Here is a 19,435-nt window from a genome sequence, read left to right as displayed (position 1 = left end):
GGATTTATGGATATGGTTTGGGACCCAAATGTTGATTGGGTGTGGTTTTGATATTGACAGTTCGGGGATCTATCAGCCAGCAGCCAGGAATTGTCTGTGTGTTACGGCAGTGCGAGGTGAGTTTCCTCACTATGTATAGTGGGTCGAAGGCACCAATGCTAACCCATGATCTGATATGTTGGAATACTGATTGTCTATGTGACACTAGTATGTGTATGTGCATGTATGCTTTTTGGGCGGGACCCGATGATTATCCTGTATGTTATTATTTGTTATGTGATATGAATTGTATGTGCGTGGGGCTCGTTATGCGAGTTAGGGCGGTCCCGTTATACGATTTAGGATGGGGTCCGTTATACTCTTTGGGCAGAGCCCGCTATTTGCTATGTATTTATGGTATGCGGTATCTTGGGGAACTCACTAAGCTTTGTGCTTACGGTTTTCAGTTTATGTTTCAGGTACTTCGGTTTTCAAATAGAAGAGCTCGGGATGATTCTAGAGAACATACCACATGTTCCGTGCTCCGTGATTGACTCTGATTTGATGATGTTTTGCTAAATCTAAATTACATTGGTTTTATGGAAATGATATGTATTAAAGATTTATTAATCTAGAAATGAAAATTTTTATGTCATTATTTTTGGGACATTATAAGCTGGTATCAGAGCCCTGGTTTGAGGGATTCAGACATACTCTTGAGTGTGTCTGAACTCAAACTGAGGATTGGTAAAGTTTTTCCAAAATGAAAGAAAAATGATTTTAAAAGGGAAAACAAGTTTTCTAATACAAGAAAGGGTGTGGTGCATGCACTCAACCGATGTGACAACTGGCAAAGTTAGAGTCGAGCAGAGTCAAAAGATGTATTATGTTTAAGCAAAGACCACAACTTAACCTTGTTGCATTGAATCACCCATAGCCATGAAGCATGTTTATATAAGTTATATATATATATATATACACACACACACACACACACAATATATATATATATATATATATATATATATATATATATATATATATATATATATATATATATATATATATATATATATATGCAAATATACATGGAAAAAACCATGTGGAAATAAGCTAATACAAGTTAACAAGACATTAGGAGTCAAAAGGGTCAACAAAGGTCAAATGAATCACATTGCTTGAGTGTTTTTGATTTTGGGTCCAATACCTTTGAGTTTTCAGTCATATAGGAAACTATTCACCTTCATGGAACCACCTAGGACCGAAATCACTCCATGAAATCACTATAGGACCGAAAACACGAGTATAAAGCCATTAAGGCTGAAAACTCCACCTTGTGGGACCGAAATCTCTACCTAAAGGTCTATTAGGACCAAAATCATCTTCTTGTGAGGGTGTATGAGGGATTTCGGTCATGCCTTGACCAAAATCACCCATGTGATGGCCGAAATCCTCCTTAAAATATCGAGATATTTAGCCACTTGACTTGAAGATTGTTTTCCCAAGAAGATAAGTTACATTTACCAACGTAAATGTCACCTCATATTATCTTATTTCTTCATATATATATATATATATATATATATATATATATATATATATATATATATATATATATATATATATATATATGATTGAGAGTCATTCCCAAACTTACTTCCAGTGAGCAATTTCTCCTCATATTCTCTCTGATCAAACCCATTTTTTTCTTCAATACTCAAGTTCAAAAATCCCCAGAAGTCTATTCTTTCAAAACTATTCCTAAGGATCTTGGTAAGCATTCTTTATAACCTAGTGTTATACAAACTTAACCTCTTGATAGTTCATATATTCACATATTATTATGTGTTTAAACCATTAGGATACAACATCCTTCACGTATTCTAGACTCAAAGATCACCCTTTTTACCTCGTTATCTAACCGCAATCACAGTCGAGGTGAGTTCATACCCCTACGTTTTCACGATTTTTCATTGTTTAGGGGGGGGGGGGGGGAATACAAGTAAAACACAAGAAATCTTGTGTTAATATCTAAACCATTTCAAATTGTTTCAACTATCGTTTTTACCTATATATATATATATATATATATATATATATATATATATATATATATATATATATATATAGATTCTACAGGCTTAGAATTAGTGATTCCGTCTTATTTTATGTTTCTTGTTTGGTTGAGGGGTTAGGGTAAAATTATTTATTCGACCGTCTTTTCAATCTTAATTATATATGCCTTATATATAAGTGTAAAAATTATTTTAAAACGTTAAACAAACAGAATATTTTTGCAACTTATTTTATTACCATTTGTACCAAAAAGGTTAAATTACTTATGTTTTCTTACATTTATTACATATACATTTTTATACGTAAAATAAAATTACTACCAAAATTACAAACTTTTACGTGCAAATCGTAAAATACACAAAAGTTTTCACTTCAGTAGAACATATATTATAAACTATAATAGGTATAGTTTATGGTTCATTTTATAATATTTATGCACGTAGAAGTTTCTATGGAAAAGTTACAGTTTCATTTACGAAAGGGTATTGCATTTTCATTTACAAAAAGGGTTTTCAGTTCATTACTCGTAAACTCGTTGAAGCAATAAATTTGTGAGACACGTCTTCAAGTACTTACCGAATTACCGACAAAGGTCTTGACTTATAACCAGAGTCTCTTGTAGGGAGAGCGAGATATTTGTGTATAGATCTATATGGGACTAACAACCCCACACCCTGATTGTTAGCTATAGTTGGACCGACAACTCTGGGGTGAAAAATGCCGTTAACGTTTCTGACGCCTGAAGGACGTCGTGTTCAGACCATCTTAGGTGATTGTATGGTTATAAGAACTCACATGGAGAAAACAGCGACACATTTACAGAGTAATATATTTTCAAATAGTCTCATTTGAGCATTAACTTTACATTTGGTTTACGGGGCAAACATACTTCAAATAGTTTTACAGAGTAAATGATTTGATCCTATTGCACAACTCTCTTCTGAGTCTAACCGTTGCAGGGATAAGTCTACTACTCGAAGGATTATTTGATCCTTCTGTTAAGTATAAGTGTTCTGCAGGGATAATTTGTCTGTGTTTATGTTTTCTAATGGGAACTTCAAGTTATCAAAAGTTGGGTGACAAGTGGAATGGATTTAGCAATGGTTCAGTATGGGAGGTCTGTTAGGGAGTCAGACCATCTCGAGACTTCAGATTTCAGATTAAGTGGAATGTGGTTATGTTGCATGGGATTATCTTCAGGTGGAGAAAGGATTCATTCATCTTCGGGTTGGAGAGCCTTTACAGGGTTGGTTTCGCTTGCCTTGTGGAAGGCTAGGGTATGCTCGAGGTTGTGGAGGTGTTGCTCAGGTTGTTTGACATGTCGGGAATGATAAGGATTGATTTCCAGGATGAAATCTAATTCAAGTGGAGAAGAGTTGTAACGCCCTGTTTTGAATCTTTTCCTATTTTGGGGTGGTGATCATGGATTGGGTATTAGTAAGCTTAGGATCATTTATGAATTGAGTTTTGGGCTCATTTGAGGGTAAATGATGTAATTTGAATGATCCGAGTATTCGGTTTGTGCTTTGGAGCCAAAGGGCATTTTCATAAAATGTCAGCTCAGGCTTCTATGGAAAATAGATGTCTATTCGGGATATGGTAAGGCAAGTACGAGTTGATTGAAGTGTAGAGCTTCTCGTTACCTTTTCATGGATATAAGGATCATCGGAATCAGATTTATAACGAAGACGTTATGGCCTTCGGAGTGCTTAAGGGTTTAAGGGTAAACCCTAGTACACGGGGCGTACCTAGGGAGTATGTGCATTGTACTGATGCGAAGGGAATTATGTTGGGCGTAATGTGGTGTATGTTTAGCATACTGCGAGGATTGGATCGGGGGTGCGAGACTTTGTACGCTGGGTGTACGAGGGGTAAAGTGAAAACCCTAATTTGGATGTTGTACCCTATATAAGCACACTAAGTCTTTTTGGGTGGTGTATTTACCAGCCTCCAAGTCCCCAAAAGCCTATAAATCATACCTTAGCTTCCATGGTGGTGTTTTTGAGCTCATTATGTGCAATTTGGTGTTTTTGGGTCATTTCCAAGAATATAGAGTTTGGTGCAAGGTTATGGATCAAGGAAGAGCTTGTGGATCTTGATTATGTACTTCATTTCTAGCTTGTTTGAGGTAAAAAGCTTTGATCTTGTTCATTGTTGGCTTAGATCTATGTTGTGTGAGTTTTGGTCCCTTTTTGGCCCCAAGAGTGAGATCTAGTGGTTTGGTACCACTCCAGGAGCTATGAGTTGCCAATCTTGGTGTTTCTGACGTTCTAGATGCATAAAGTTGTTTCCTTTAGGGTTTGGAATCCTTCATGCATGAGATGGTGTCCTTTTGGTGAAATTTTAATGCTTTATCTTGAAGATTGGTTCTTTTAGGGCATGCAAAAATCACAAAGTCAGTGAATTTATGGTTCTAGACACTTGTGTGGACTTAGATATGTGGTTTGGCCTTCTGGACTTAAGCGTTAAGAGATTAAAAGAGTTTTTGGATTAATGGATGAGCATGCTAGGCATACAAGTCTGTACGCGCAACATACAAGCCAAATAGCGAGTACGCTTAACGTACAGCTGAGTCTGCCCTGCATACTTAGTTAGGTGGGTTTTTGCATTTGGGCTTCGTGGTTGGGCTTCCTTTTTGGGCTTGGGTCTTTGAGTTCTTATTGGGACATCTGAGTACAAGTGTTTTGGACTAAGAAAATTGGTTGGGCCTTAGGGTAAGGCCCATGTGAGGGGTGTGGGTCCAATTTGGAAAATTGGGCCATATTTGGGCCTTGGTTGATTATTTGGCATTTAGGCCTTTTTTCAGATTATGAGTTTGGGCCTTAGTCTTGGACCTAGCTAGGTTAGGGGTAAAATGGTCTTTTTACCCCGCTTATGGATTTATGGATATGGTTTGGGACCCAAAGGTTAATTGGGTGTGGTTTTGATATTGGCAGTTTGGGGATCTGTCAGGCAGCAGCCATGGATTGTCTGTGTGTTTCGACAGTGCGAAGTGAGTTTCCTCACTATGTATAGCAGGTCAAAGGCAGCAATGTCGACCCATGATCTGATATGTTGGAATACTCATTGTCTGTGTGATATTAGTATGTGTATGTGCTTGTATGCTTTCTAGGCGAGCCTCGATGATTATCCTGTATGGTATTACTTGTTATGTGATATGAATTGTATGTGGGCAGGGCCTGTTATACGAGTTAGGGTCGGGCCCGTTATACTCATTTGGGTGAGGCCCATTATGCGAGTTAGGGCGGAGCCAATTATACTCATTTAGGCAGGGCTCGTTATGCGAGTTCGGGTGGGGCCCGTTATATGCTATGTATGTATGGTATGTGGTATCTTGGGGAACCCACTAATCTTTGTGCTTATGGTTTTTAGTTTATGTTTCAGGTACTTCGGTTTTCAAATGGAAGAGCTCGGGATAATTGTAGATCACACACAAGGTGTTCCGCACTTTGTGACTGACTCTGATTTGATGATGTTTTGCTAAATCTAAATTACCTTGGTTTTATGGGAATGATATGTATTAACGATTTATTGACAAAACTATAAATTTGGTCCTTGTGGTTTTCAAAAACCTTTGGATGGGGTCCAAAAAGTTTCCAACTTGCATGGAAGGTCCAAAATCAAGGTTTTTCTGGGTTTTTGGTCCAAAAAAACTTAAAAAGACGATTATGCCCTTTTATTTTCTTTTTTGTATTTTTTATAATTATTCTAATGCTGTTTTAATTAAAAAATAAAGAAAAAGGAAAAAAAGTTTCCCCCACCCCACCCACCCACTGTTCTCTCTCCCCCTCTCTCTCTCTCTCTCTCTCTCTCTCTCTTCGTCTTCTCAAATCTCATGGACTTCTTCTTTGATATCCCCAAATTGATGAACAAAAATGGAGGTTTGCTTAAACAAAAATGGAGATTCACTGTGAGTCTCTTGTCTCGATCGGACGAAGAAAATAAGAGGGGGAAGGCAATCACCTTCAAATTAGAGTGGTGGCTGGACAGAGAGGGTCGACGAAAGCATTATTCGGAGGTGGCGATGGTTCACAGCAGTGGCAGCAACGAGGTGGTGGTCAGTAACGGGTGGCTAGCGATAGCAGCTCTGCTGTCTCGTTCCCTTTCCATCTGGCAGCACACGACGGGGAAGACAAGGAAGGAGGAGAGAGTTTGGTGGTGGTAAAAAACTGTGGTGGTAGGAGGGTAATGACGACCACAAGCAGTGGCGACCGTGGGTGGAAAAGGTTGCTCCAGTAGCCTCCTACTGTTGTGTCCAGGTTTTCTGCTTGACGATAATGACGAGAGGCGTATATGGGAAGGTGACAGAGGGTCGGAGTAGGGTAGGAGATACAAAGGAGGGGGTGTTTGGGTTGTTGTTGTCTTAGTGGTTGGAAAAACAGCTCCACCTCCGGTGGATTTTCTTGGCGGTGAATGAAGAAGAAGGAGGAAGGGTAGTATTTGTATGGTAAGATGCAAACCAGAGGGGAAAGAGATGGTATCAGAGTGTGTATGTGCGTGTGTGTGTGAGAGAGAGATTTTAGTTTTTTAATTATTTAAATACCAAAATAAATAAAGAAAATAGAAAAATAAAATGAAAAGGGTAAAATCGTCTTTTTAAGTGTATCAGGGACCAAAAACCCAGAAAAACCTTGATTTTGGACCTTCCATGCAAGTTGGAAACTCTTTGGACCCCATCCAAAGGTTTTTGAAAACCACAAGGACTAAATTTGCAGTTTTGTCCGATTTATTAATCTAAAAACGAAAATTTTTATGTCATTATTTTTGGGACATTACAGATGCTAGGAGTCAGTGTGGCCCTTGCATGTGTTATGTGCTGCTATGTATACCGAGCGGGACTCGATTCTGGGCGAGGCCCGATGACTTCATTGTATGCTATTGATTTATGATAATTGTACCTGTTAGCATGATTGTGATATATATTGTATGTGTATAGTAGGCGGGACTCGATGTGAGACGGGGCCTAGGAATAACAGATATGAATACCGAGCGGGGCTCGATGCCTGGCGGGGCCTGGAGGAGGGAGGGGGCCCAGTATGTGATTTATTATGTATGGTATGAGATAGTTTGGGGAACTCACTAAGCTTCGTACTTACGGTTTTCAGTTTATTTTCTAGGTACTTCTGGTTCCAAGGGGAAAAGCTCAGGATGACTGCATTGCACACACCACATAGTTCTGCTTTTGTGATTTACTCTGATTTGAGATGATGTTTGATACACTTATTTTATTTGAATTGTATCGATGATGTTTTTGGAATATTGTTTTTATTAAATTGAAAATGAAATTTTGGGTCATATTTTTTGGACGTTACATTAGGTAACCTCTATGCACAAGGTTCTAAATGACGTGAGGCGTGACGTGGCGGCAAAGCGAAACCTCATGCTTAACGAACAATGACGAGCCATGACGTTTTTCTAGAGGCGATGTAAGGTGACGATTTTGTATTAACTTACAATTATATTGCCACATAAATATAGATTTATATAAAATATAACTAATTTTTAGAAGTGTTATAACAACAACTAATAATAAAAAGTTAACAAAAAACACAATACTTGTATGTCTGATTAAAAAAACATAAAAAAGAGTAAAATAACATGTGTCAAACGAAAAAACATGTGCCATAACACGCCATAACGTGCCATGACACACTATATCACGCATTGCCACACACCATGCTTAACAACAACGTTATGATGCTTTTTGTAACATCGAAGTCGCACCTCATGCCATGACACGCCTTGGTGCGAATCATGGCACACCTTTTAGAACACTGTCTATGTGTCCTCCCCGATTAGTTTGGTGAACTTTTCGATATGCTTTGAGGAGTTCTTTGGTGATGATTATGGAGAGCTGGATGCACTTTAGAGCGTTCATTCAGACTCCTTTAGATCAATCAACAGAAGCATGGTAAACCCTAGAAATTGCAAACATAGGGCAACAATTAGAGAAGAGACACTACAAGAAAATTTTAATTTAGCTACGGAAAAATTCCGTAGCAAACAACTGCAATTCCGTAGCTAAACATGAATAACTACGGAAGTGGCTACGAAAATTGTCATGAATATTCCGTAGGTATATTTCTTGTAGCAAAACGTTTAGCTACGGAATCATAGTTCCGTAGCAATTTTGTTATGACTCTTGCTACATTAATTATTCTGTAGAAAGTTAACTACAACACACTTCCATAATAATTTCGTAACAATGGGTTTCGTAGTGAATTCCGTAGCCGTTTGTTCCATAGTAAATTCCATAACTGTTTGTTCCGTAGCAAATTCCGTAGTTGTTTGTTCCGTAACAAATTATGTAGCTAAAAGTTTCGTAACAAACTCCATAGCTGTTTGTTTTGTAGCAAATTTCGTAGCTAATTATTCAATAGCAAGTTCCGTAGCTACTTGTTCCGTAGCAAATTCTGTAGCTACTTGTTCCGTAACAAATTTCGTAGTTGTTTGTCATGTAGCAAATTTTGTAGCTATATGTTGCGTAGCAAATTCCATAGTTGTTTGTTTCATAGCTAATTGTTCCGTAAAAAATTCCGTAGGTATTTGTTTCATAGAAAATTTCGTAGCTATTATTTCCATAGCCATTTATTCCACAACAATAGGTACCAGAGCAAATCAACATCGTAAAAATATTCAATAAAATCAAATTTTCCAAATATAATTTTCATAAAAATATATAATAAATATAATAAATTTAAATTTAATAGTTACATCAATTTTTATACATATATTACATCATAAAAAAAATATTCTACAAGGTTACCTACCATCAAAACTGAAATTACAAATTAAGTCACACACTTCAGATTTGAACCACCACGAACACATAAACAGCCACAAATGCTCAACCAAAATGTAAAACCTACAAAAACCAAATTTACAATCAACTTGATTAAAAATTAATCGGTTGTATGTTAATAATGACCAAAACTGAAAACACTCTAATTTTGGACTAAAAACCGTAAATGTTATAAATACAATGACCATTTTTGTAATTATACTTGATAATTTTAACAAATAAATGAAAATATAAATGCACTTACAACACATACAACTTTCTTGGGGGATTTCACGTGATACATTCAAGGGAAGATCATTGAAGTGTTCTGTCGAGAACACGTGTCACAAAACTTAGGTATCATGGAAGTTAAAGAATATATAAAAAGAAAAAGAAAAAGATTAAAAGTATTTTTAAAAAAATCATTTTTGTTCCATGAAAGTACATTGCTATTAATCTTACCAATTTTCCATCGAAGTCATATGGAATGAAGACACGTTTGACATTCTTATACTCTTGGTTTTTTGGATTGGCAATGTCTTCTTTCACCATAGGAATCACAGCTGCACACATACAAAATGGATATGAACTTAACCTCTCTCTTTAATTTGTAAAATATTATTTACATATAATATAAAAAAATTGATACTTATATACAAATGGACAACAAAAGATTGCAATATTCACCTCTTTTGTGAAGTGCGAAGACGCTAAATATTCTAAGTACTCATCAAACTTCCTTAGGGTTCCTAAGATGATAAACAATACACATATTTACAAAAATTGAATATTATTTTAACAACATAAACTTTAAATTCAAAGATTTAAAAATTACCCATATTAGTTGTGTCTCGTTAGTGACATCCCACTCCTAGTACTTCTCAACATTTTTCTTGGTTTTCTTCTTTTTCAGTTACAAACAAAAAAACTTTAAGAGAGCAGAAACCTACAAATTTGGAACCATGGGCTGCCATGTCATCGTTTTACCATAACATAAATAATATTTAATAACTATGCCATGTCATTGTTTCAGGTTAAAAGATGTTATAATCTGTTGAAAACTGTAAGTACATTGCTAGTACAGTGAAAACCAAATATGTTTTATTGTTCTTACCCAACTTTAGTAATAACCTCATTACATGAGCCGTAAAGGGATAACCATCTGCAAAACATAAAGGAAAATGAAAACATTGTTTACAGTTAGTGAACATTTATGAGAAACGAAGAAAAGCAAGTTTTATGATTAAATAACTTGAAGATCACTAACAATGAACTGAAAGAAAAATCACACAAATTTAATCTAATCACAGATGTGAAAGTAATGAATAGTTACAAGTTAATCAAATCTAGAAACACAGAGTCTAAGATATGGTTGGGTTGGGGTTGGGGTTTGGGTTAGGATTAGGATTAGGAAAATCATATTTTAGAAAGTAGAACGTGTAACGGTTACCACTAAAATCCCATATAATATTGTGGAATATTATATAAATCAAATTAATGACAAAGATGAAGGCATATCAGATGACAGGAACCAAATTTCTATAAATTTGAATAAATTTAATAACTTTGGAGCAATTAACATTCAAAATAGTAACAAGAAAAAAGCTAAGCACATGGAAAATTGTGAACTACAAGGTATTTGTGTAAACTTTTGTACTGATAGCTCACAAACACATGAATTAGAGAAAAGCTAAACACGTTAAAAACTCTATATACAAGCAACTCCAACTACATATGCAATCAATACACAATTTTAGCAAGAAAACCAAATTTGTAATGTGTACAATGTGTGAACAAACAACAATGGAAAGGATAGTATCAACACAACATGGACTCACCACAGTTTACAGCATCATTCAATTGACAAACATCTCGATATTGAAAATTTGATCAGTACTGTTGTCCGATGTCTCCAAGGTAATAAGTAAACTCATTGTTATCCATCAAATGTCATTCCTTCGTTCACTCAATCATTCCGCATCTTCAAATTAGGGTTCATGAATTTGTAAATCTCGTTATAAATTAAAGTTTCACCATCAAAGCACACAATCAACAACATATCAAAATTAACCTTCCATCGGTTGTGGTGGTGATGTTTACAATGACATTACGACTTAATGTTAGGGCACAGTTACAAGTTACACACAAATAAGGGAAGCACATACCTATAAGCTATAAGCTGGCATATAGATTGAGATGTTCAGTTATCTTCGTACAGTCGCAGAGAGATGAAGATATCATTTATCATTTTCCATTAGTTGATCTTCACCGGGAATTAGATGTTCAATGATCTTTGCAGTCGTAGAGAGATGAAGATATCAACTGAGTCGTTCGCCGTTGGTCGATCCTCGCCGCGAATCAGTCATTAACGCAGTCACAGAGATATGAAGAGAACAAATTAGTCATCGAGTGGAGTGATTGATTGAGAGTGGCGTGTGGGTGAGTCGGAGAAAAGGAAGAGCTAAAATGAACAAGATGAAGAAAAATTGTTCCAAATGACAAAATTGTCAAGCTATTATGTATTGGCCTTTTTGCCCCTTCTTATTTTGTTAATATAAATGAACAGAGCTAAAACAATAAGAATAATTGCAAATATATATATATATATATATATATATATATATATATATATATATATATATTGTTTCACCAATTATTTTATCATAATATGCTCAAATCAATGTATGGAAATATATATGCTTTCTTAATGGAATTAAAATAAGAAATAAAGAGCTTTCCTTCGTATGGAATATATAATTTCCATACTAAATAATATGCTGCTCAATATAAATTTGTGTCTTCTTTAAAGTCAAAATTTTGACTTCTTTAGATAATTGTACAAAATCCATAATTCTATAAAGGTCAATGTTGACCTTTCCCAGTGACTAATATGTTGCATGTAATCAATTACTTTGAACAAATACCCATTGAACTCTTTATGCTCCTCTGTGTTGCAAGGTATACAATAATTCTCATAAAAACAAATGAAATGTGATCATAACTAAATTAATTTGAGATTTAAGCAAGAATAGATTAATTTTTATAAGATCACCACTGATTTCTATTCACCCCTTTGTTTTAATCTCTCATCATGCCTTTGTCTATTAAATACAAAACAGTAGAAGGTGTTTATATATTAAGTTAATGCATGTCTTTTTTGTAGATATAAACGAAGGGCGAGAAGGTAATTTGGCAAGTAGTTTTAGAAACAGGTGATACAAAGCTAAGGGTAATTGTTTTTGATTTAAGGGTAATAATATCCATATCCTCAAAACATGGGGATAATGTTATTATTATAAAATTAGCAAATATATGTCATCAAAATCCAAAAATTGCAGTTAAAATAAATAAAATTTCAAAACAATTAAAAATAATATTTTATTTTTGTTGTTGAGTTTTCAAAGGTAATTGTTTATTTTTAATATTAATTTTATTCAACAATCTTCTATATTTTGCTACGAAAACATATCTTGTAACTACTAACTTGGCTACGGAATTTTTCGTTGCCAAATACCTACGGAGTTTGACTTTGTAGCTATTTTGAAATTCACCTTATCGTAACAAGGTACATAACAAATTAGCTACAAATTTTTATTCTGTAGCAAATTTCCCTAGCAAAATAGCTACGGATCTCAATTCCATAGCTAACTAGCTATGTATTTTTATTTCGTAGCCAAGTATGTAGCCAACTAGCTACATACATGGATTTTGTAACAAGTTCTGTAGTGAACCAGCTACAACCAAAAAATTTGTAGCATTATTTGTAGTAAACTTGCTACAGATTTTAATTCCGTAGCAACCATTCAAGATTTAGCTACGGAATGCAATTCCATAGCCATTTCCGTAGCAAATTAGTTACAACCAACCGTTTTATAGCATATTTCGTAGTAAAATAACTATGAATTTTGATTCCGTAACAACTTTAGGTAGCTATTTAAGATTTAGCTACATAATGCAATTCCGTAACAAATTTTGTAGCAAAATAGCTACAACAAGTCGTTCTGTAGCATATTTCATAATAAAGTAGCAACAAATTTTGATTTCGTAGCAACTTTCCGTAGCTATTTAGGAATTTTCTTGTAGTGAGATACCTAATTAAGTAGATTTGGCACCCCAAAGTTAACCATGTAAAGGTTACATAAATGCTATAATCTTGAAAAAAGGAAAGTAGAATGATACAATCTACAAATAAATAAACAAATGAATAAGAATACACATTTGTGATTTAGTTTTTCAAATAGACATACCAATTTGTTTCAAGAATCCACATTCACTTAGCAACCCGTTGAGTACTTTGGAAATGGGAACGTCTACCTAAGATTAATATAAGAAACAACAAATCAAAATAAAAAAAAAATAGTAAAAATGATAAGATATGGTGAGGGTTTAGAGAAATAATCGAGATTAGTGCATAAAAAAAACTATGTAAAGGATTACATGTGTCGGGTTTTGATGAGTGCTTGCCACATTCTCCAACAATTTCCTACGGTGAAGGGTGGTGTACAGTCAGTTTATTACAACTTTGGTTAAAAAAAATTATAATACTTTAAAATTTTAGTTATTAATAGCGTTATAAACATGTTGCAGTTACTAATAATATTTTTTACAACATCTTATTTTTTTGATTTCTATCTGCTGCATCATTGTATACTTGATTCTTATCTTACATTTTATTTTGAAGACTGTACCAAATTATACCTTTGCAATATGTTTTTTTATTAATAAAACTAATATGAACTAAGTTTTTAAGTGGATAAATGCATCAATCTAAAGAAGAAATAAAGATAAATCACTTTTTTTTTTTTTTTTTTTTTTTTTTTTTTTTTTTTTTTTGTAGTTTCACCATATCCTTAGGCCATTGTAAGTTGTTCTCTGTCTTTCCCATAAGATGTCACAGGTCCTAGAAACAAATAGCACAAAACATACGTCAGTCATAATCAATTAATACAATTGTTATAATTGGTAACTTTTTATGTGATGATACGTGTCATTATTTCACCATTTAATTTAATTTGATTTGATATATTCCTAATATACTCTTAATGAGATGATTAAAAAAATATGGAATGTTGACACTTGTAATAATGTTAGTGGATATGAATATTTGTAGACATAAAAGGTAGGAATCAATTTAATTTCTCGATGTCACAGGTCCTAGAAACACATAGCACAAAACATACGCCAATCATAGTCAATTAATACAATTGTTATAATTGGTAACTTTTTATGTTAAAATAATAAATAAGTCATAATCAATACAATTGTTATAATTGGTAACTTTTTTAGTTAAAATAATAAATAAGAGTTTGGAAGCATAACTTTGGTAAGGGAAAAAAATGTACAAAATATCAACAACTACATTACTACATTCTTTTTTCTTGCATTTAAACCTGAGAAAGTACATGATTGTATTTATAGGAAACAGTTGTATTGCATGAAGGCATTATACTTCAGAAATAAAAATGTAATGTAATAAGAAAATAGCATTCAAATTCTACCCATTTTTTCAAACTTGCTTTCTATTTAAAAAAAATACTAATGTAATTGGTTTAAAAAAATTTAACACCACGATAATTTTTAAAGAAATTAACCTTTGGAGATGTTTGTTTCTCATGAGGTGGCAATGTTCATATTCCTGTGAATTAAAAAGAGTCAATCAGGTTGTTATTTCCTGTAATTTAGCCTTTGAAGTATGGACTTTATTAAAGATACAAAGATGTATAAATAAAGAAAACTGATATTACTTACACACATGATAATATTTTGAACAAAACCATTCTTTTAGTAAAATTCACTCCTTTATTTTTCCTTGAATGTGCAATATTACAAAACAAAAAGAAAACAAACCATTAGATCACACTTGCTATTTTTCATATTGAGTGGAATTTAAAATATTGTTAATAGTCAAAAAAAACTTTTTTTTTTTTTCAAACTGAAGGAAGATAAGAAACCGAGTACTACCACCCATTTTTGACAGAGTAAACTAAATGAAATGAAAACTATCCATTGGGATATTTATATGAACCTCATATGGACAATCATGTTTTTTTCACTAAAATTTGAAATGTTTAGATGATTGAATTGTTGAGGACATGATAATAATGAAAACATAGGAACGGAAGCATTTATACATCTTTGGATTATTACCATATTTACTGGAAAAGTTATTAATATTATCACATTCACATACCTTTCATCTAAACCAAGCAACACATAATCCTTCATCAAATGTTTTAGATTCAGCAAGTTGGCCAACGTCAAACCTGAGATCATCAAGCTTCTACATTTTTCTGTAAGGACTTTTTGGTATAATTGTCGTCACAAAACATACAAAATATTTTTTCACTTGTAGTTATAAGTTTATAACAGAACATTAGCATTCAAAGATTCTATACCTTGGGTTTTTTTTTTTTTTTTTTTTTTTTTTTTTTTTAGTCTCTGTGTACGTCTGAATCTCAATCTTCCCTTTGATAATATTGATGAAGTTCCTTCAAAATTTGAAAATATAACAAATAAACCTCCATATCAATTATTTTATCCACAGTGATCTTCAAAGCACATACAAATTCAAACGGAAAAATGAATTAAAAAAATTAAATATTACTCGGATGAAATTTAAGAAGAAAACGTTACATACATACCCAAGGTTCTAAATGACGTGATGCGTGACGTGGTAACAAGGCCAAACCTGAAGCTTAACGAGCCATGGCGAGTCATGACGTTTTTCAAGGCGTGATGTAAGACGGCGATTTTTTATTAATTTATAATTATATTACCACATAAATATACATTTATATTAAATATTACTACTTTTTAAACGTGTTATATCAATAACTAATAACAAAAAGTTAACAAAAAATACAATACTTGTATCCCCGATTAGAAAATACATAACAAATAGCAAAAAAAACGTGTCTCAAATGAAAAAACATGCGCCATATCACGCATTGCTACGTGCCACGCCTAACATCAACGTTATGAGACTTTTCGTAACGGCGAAGCCATATCTTGGCGCATGCTATGGCGCGCCTTTTAAAACACTGTACATACCTTTCAAATGATGTCATGGGTAACATTAACATGGATTTTTCAAGCTTCAATTCACTTCTTCTGACCAACTCTATCAGCGATATCATGGGTTTGCAGATCAACGTAACCATATAACAATCTGTTATGAATTGTGTATTATGAATGATAATTACACGAGTATATATAAGCCTCTAAGTTAACTACCGGGCTAAATGTCTTGATGTAGTCAATACCAGGTTGTTGATTGAAACCTTTTGCTACGAGACGAGTTTGTAGCGTGTAATAGCGTATGTCTGATCACGTTTGACTTTGTACACCCATTTACAGTCGACTACATTGGACCCAGATATAGGAAGAACCAAGGTCCATGTACCATTTCTCAACAGAGCCGAGTATTCCTCAGCCATAGCTTGATGCCAATGAGGATGCATGTTAGCAACGGAAAAGGACACTACAAGAAAAACAACCTTTTTACGACGCGCAATTTACGACACGCGCTGATTAATAATATGCAAAAGTGTGCGCCCTAAAAAAGCTGTCAGATCTTTAGAAATTTGAAGAATTTTGGACGCGCATTGTTGCGTGCCCCTAAATTTGTGTCACAACAAAAAAAAGAAAAAACATGGAGGTCACTTATTAAAAAGAGTGTGTCGTATAAGCATGTCGTTTTATAATTTTTTAGGAAACGCGTGTTCTCTGTTTAACAAAGGGGGAAACGAAATCCCAAAAGTTAAAAATCCCGCCTTGTGTTCTTTTCTCCCTTGTTTTCACCAGTCGAAAATCCCTTCTCCTTACAAGCCCTACGTTCGATTGACGCCGAAGCAGGTTCGATTCTTCTCTTATATGTTATCTTGAGCTTGATTTTCGATTTTAGAATAGAATGCAGGGGTTATTTTTTTAACTATCCTAAATTCCACAAAATCGCAGGAACTATTCTTGTTAGGGCTTTTTTCAAGAACGAAGCTCTCGGTGTTCTCTGGCCTCTACAACAATCATCGATCATGACTGTGCTTGAATAGTTGAATGTACCGCTTTCTCAACACGCTTTTTTGCTCATATCTGTCTCTGATTATCCCTCATGACTTCCATGCACAAACACTATCGATCATGAAACGTCTTCAAGGTAATTGTCATTCTCCCTCTTCTTCTCTATCCTCTTTTGTTACGGCCGAGCAACCTACCGCCTCCACTACCGCCATCACACCCTTCTACTATGCTCTGCATCCATCACTCTATGAGGACAAACCTAAAACCTTCTACCGCTATCACATCGATGCTTCACCTACTGAATCAATAGTTACGACAACTACCTCGTCAACCAACGATCCCAAGCAAAACCTAAACCATGTCATCAATTCAATTCAGAAAACCCTAGGAACCATCCATCGGCTCTACCTCACTGTCTCTTCCTTCAATGTTTCCTCCCAACTCCCGCTTCGATAATGGAGGAGGCGGCGGCGGATATGATTCCAATGATAGCAAGGGGTTCAACTCTGGTCCTCCGGGTTTGATTCTTTGTTCTAATCTCATTTTTCATGTACCTTTACGCTGTAGGGTTTGTGACTGTGGTTATTGCTTTGGTAACCACGTGTTTATCTCTAGACGAGCATGTCATTTGAGTGAATTCGACTAAAGTTAGGTAATACTGAAAAACAAATCTTCTAATTGTTTCAGAGCAACTAGAAAGGGATTATTATAGGAATAAGAAGAATTCTGTTTTATGATTAAGTGGGTTGAATAAATTGTAACAAACAGTTTAGCTTTAATTTGTGCTTTCACTCACAGATACACATGCACAACATGTGTGAAGTACTTAATGTGTACATGATCTAAAAACAGATGTGTTTTGTGGTTTTAAATCAATAATGATTTATATACGTCCTCAGATCACTTGTTTATGGTTTACTTTTCTATAAGTGCAGATTATGGACAAAAGCCTTATTCGACCACTGTTGTATCTTCTGCTTATGGTTATGGCAACCCAAGTAAAAAGATCGACATCCAAAATGGAAGGGTAGGTGTGATAATTGGTAAAGGTGGAGAGACTATAAAATATCTTCAGATGCATTCTGGAGCAAAGATCCAAGTTACGAGAGACATGGATTCAGATCCTCATTCACTCACCCGAACTGTAGAGCTAACATGTACTTCAAAATCAATAGCAAAGGCTGAGCAGTTGATTAAGGATGTGCTTGCTGAGGTATAGTTGATATCAACATGATATGATTTCCATTTAGTTGTGATATGCTTTGACTAGCATGTATACATTTATATGATCTTAATTCTTGATTTTGTTATTCAGGCGGTTCTGGCATAGTTTCTAGAAGAATGCCTGGTGAGTAAGCTGGTGCTGAACAATTTGTGATGGTTTAAGTTTACTAGCCATTTGTTGCAATTGGTCTTTAACTTTTCCATTTCTTGTTCATGCTTCTAGGTTGGTCTTATTATTGGTAAAGGGGGGGAGACCATAAAGAATATGCAAGCCAGTACAGGAGCTCGTATTCAGGTCTATTTAAGTTTCTCTGTTCTCTATGAGCCTCTCTTCTATATTGAGTGTTAAAGTCTCTCTTTTGAGGACTACACTTGACAAGAGAAATGATTATACCTGAAAAGATTATTGTACCTGTTATTAGGTGATACCATTACACCCACCCCCTGGTGATACTTCAACAGAGAGGACAGTACAGATAGATGGATCCAGTGAGCATATTGAGGCTGAAAAACAGTTGGTTAATGAAGTAATCAGTGAGGTATGTGCAGTTTTACAAGGAGACCAAGCATCAGCTTGGTTTCAGAAACTATATGCTAGATTGCACTTGCTTTTCAGTATACATAGCATCTTTATTCTTACTTGGATAACATAGTATACTTTGATTGCTCAATATGTGAATCCAATGGCTGCATGATTCAAAATGAAACTCTTTAAAATGGGTTTTTTTTAAAAAGAACTTTATGCTAATTTAAGACAAATTGGGTATCTTTTAGTTAAAGGTTCTTACACCTCCCATTTATGCCCTTCTTAAACTGTTATTGTAGAATATATCTTTTAGACAAATTGGGTTTTTTAAAGAACTTTCTGCTGGTGGCTATGATTACTACAACCAGCAACAAGCTCCCCAAAACCAACCACCTGGCGGCACCGTGGCGGCAGCAGACGGGTCTGGTTACGGAATAAACTGCTAAATTATTGGGCAGAAAATAGCATGTATTAAAAGACTTGTACATGTGCTTTAAACACTTTAAAATTTGTTTATTTTTATTAAAAAATCATCACATGGTTCTTGCAAACCGTGACAAGGAAGAAGAATGACACACAACCCACAGTTGTATAATTTTGCTCGGTACCGACTACCGAGCCCCAAGCCTTCCAAAAATGACAAAAACCATTCAAACACCAACAAGGCTAGAAGGAGTCAGCTCCTGGAAACTCATCTGGCAAAGCTGTTTAAACAAAAAATGGAAATCTTCACAAAAGTCCAACACACACAGGTAGGTACTACTCTAGATAAAAATATCCAGTTCATCAAATTGATAATTAATGAACATTGCAGGAATCTGCTGTGATGAGCA

The 19,435-nt window shown here is 34.6% G+C and overlaps 2 long non-coding RNA genes and 1 pseudogene across 3 annotated transcripts; 1 reads left to right on the top strand and 2 right to left on the bottom strand.

Moving 5' to 3' along the window:
* Positions 1–8,811: 8,811 nt before the first annotated feature.
* Positions 8,812–11,388, bottom strand: LOC145074990 (uncharacterized). The gene is made up of 8 exons (XR_013692229.1): positions 11,002–11,388; positions 10,675–10,817; positions 9,951–9,998; positions 9,672–9,782; positions 9,524–9,585; positions 9,299–9,399; positions 9,102–9,164; positions 8,812–8,920 (listed from the first exon to the last, which is right to left on the bottom strand). It is a non-coding gene; the product is annotated as an uncharacterized LOC145074990 (long non-coding RNA).
* A 200-nt stretch (positions 11,389–11,588) lies between these two features.
* LOC145074087 (uncharacterized) lies at positions 11,589–15,708 on the bottom strand. Its single transcript, XR_013691695.1, has 6 exons — positions 15,027–15,708; positions 14,585–14,644; positions 14,428–14,471; positions 13,680–13,736; positions 13,274–13,319; positions 11,589–13,150 (listed from the first exon to the last, which is right to left on the bottom strand). It is a non-coding gene; the product is annotated as an uncharacterized LOC145074087 (long non-coding RNA).
* A 1,599-nt stretch (positions 15,709–17,307) lies between these two features.
* On the top strand, positions 17,308–18,792 carry LOC145075319 (uncharacterized; annotated as a pseudogene). The gene is made up of 5 exons (XR_013692408.1): positions 17,308–17,350; positions 17,788–18,073; positions 18,166–18,232; positions 18,300–18,371; positions 18,499–18,792. The product of XR_013692408.1 is annotated as an uncharacterized LOC145075319 (transcript).
* The last annotated feature ends 643 nt before the right edge of the window (positions 18,793–19,435 follow it).

Source organism: Lactuca serriola, chromosome 9 (assembly GCF_051521515.1).
Source record: "Lactuca serriola cultivar US96UC23 chromosome 9, Lser_US96UC23_V15, whole genome shotgun sequence".
NCBI lineage: Eukaryota > Viridiplantae > Streptophyta > Magnoliopsida > Asterales > Asteraceae > Lactuca > Lactuca serriola.
Note: the sequence above shows the minus strand (reverse complement) of the source record. Positions and strands in the feature narration are given on the sequence as shown.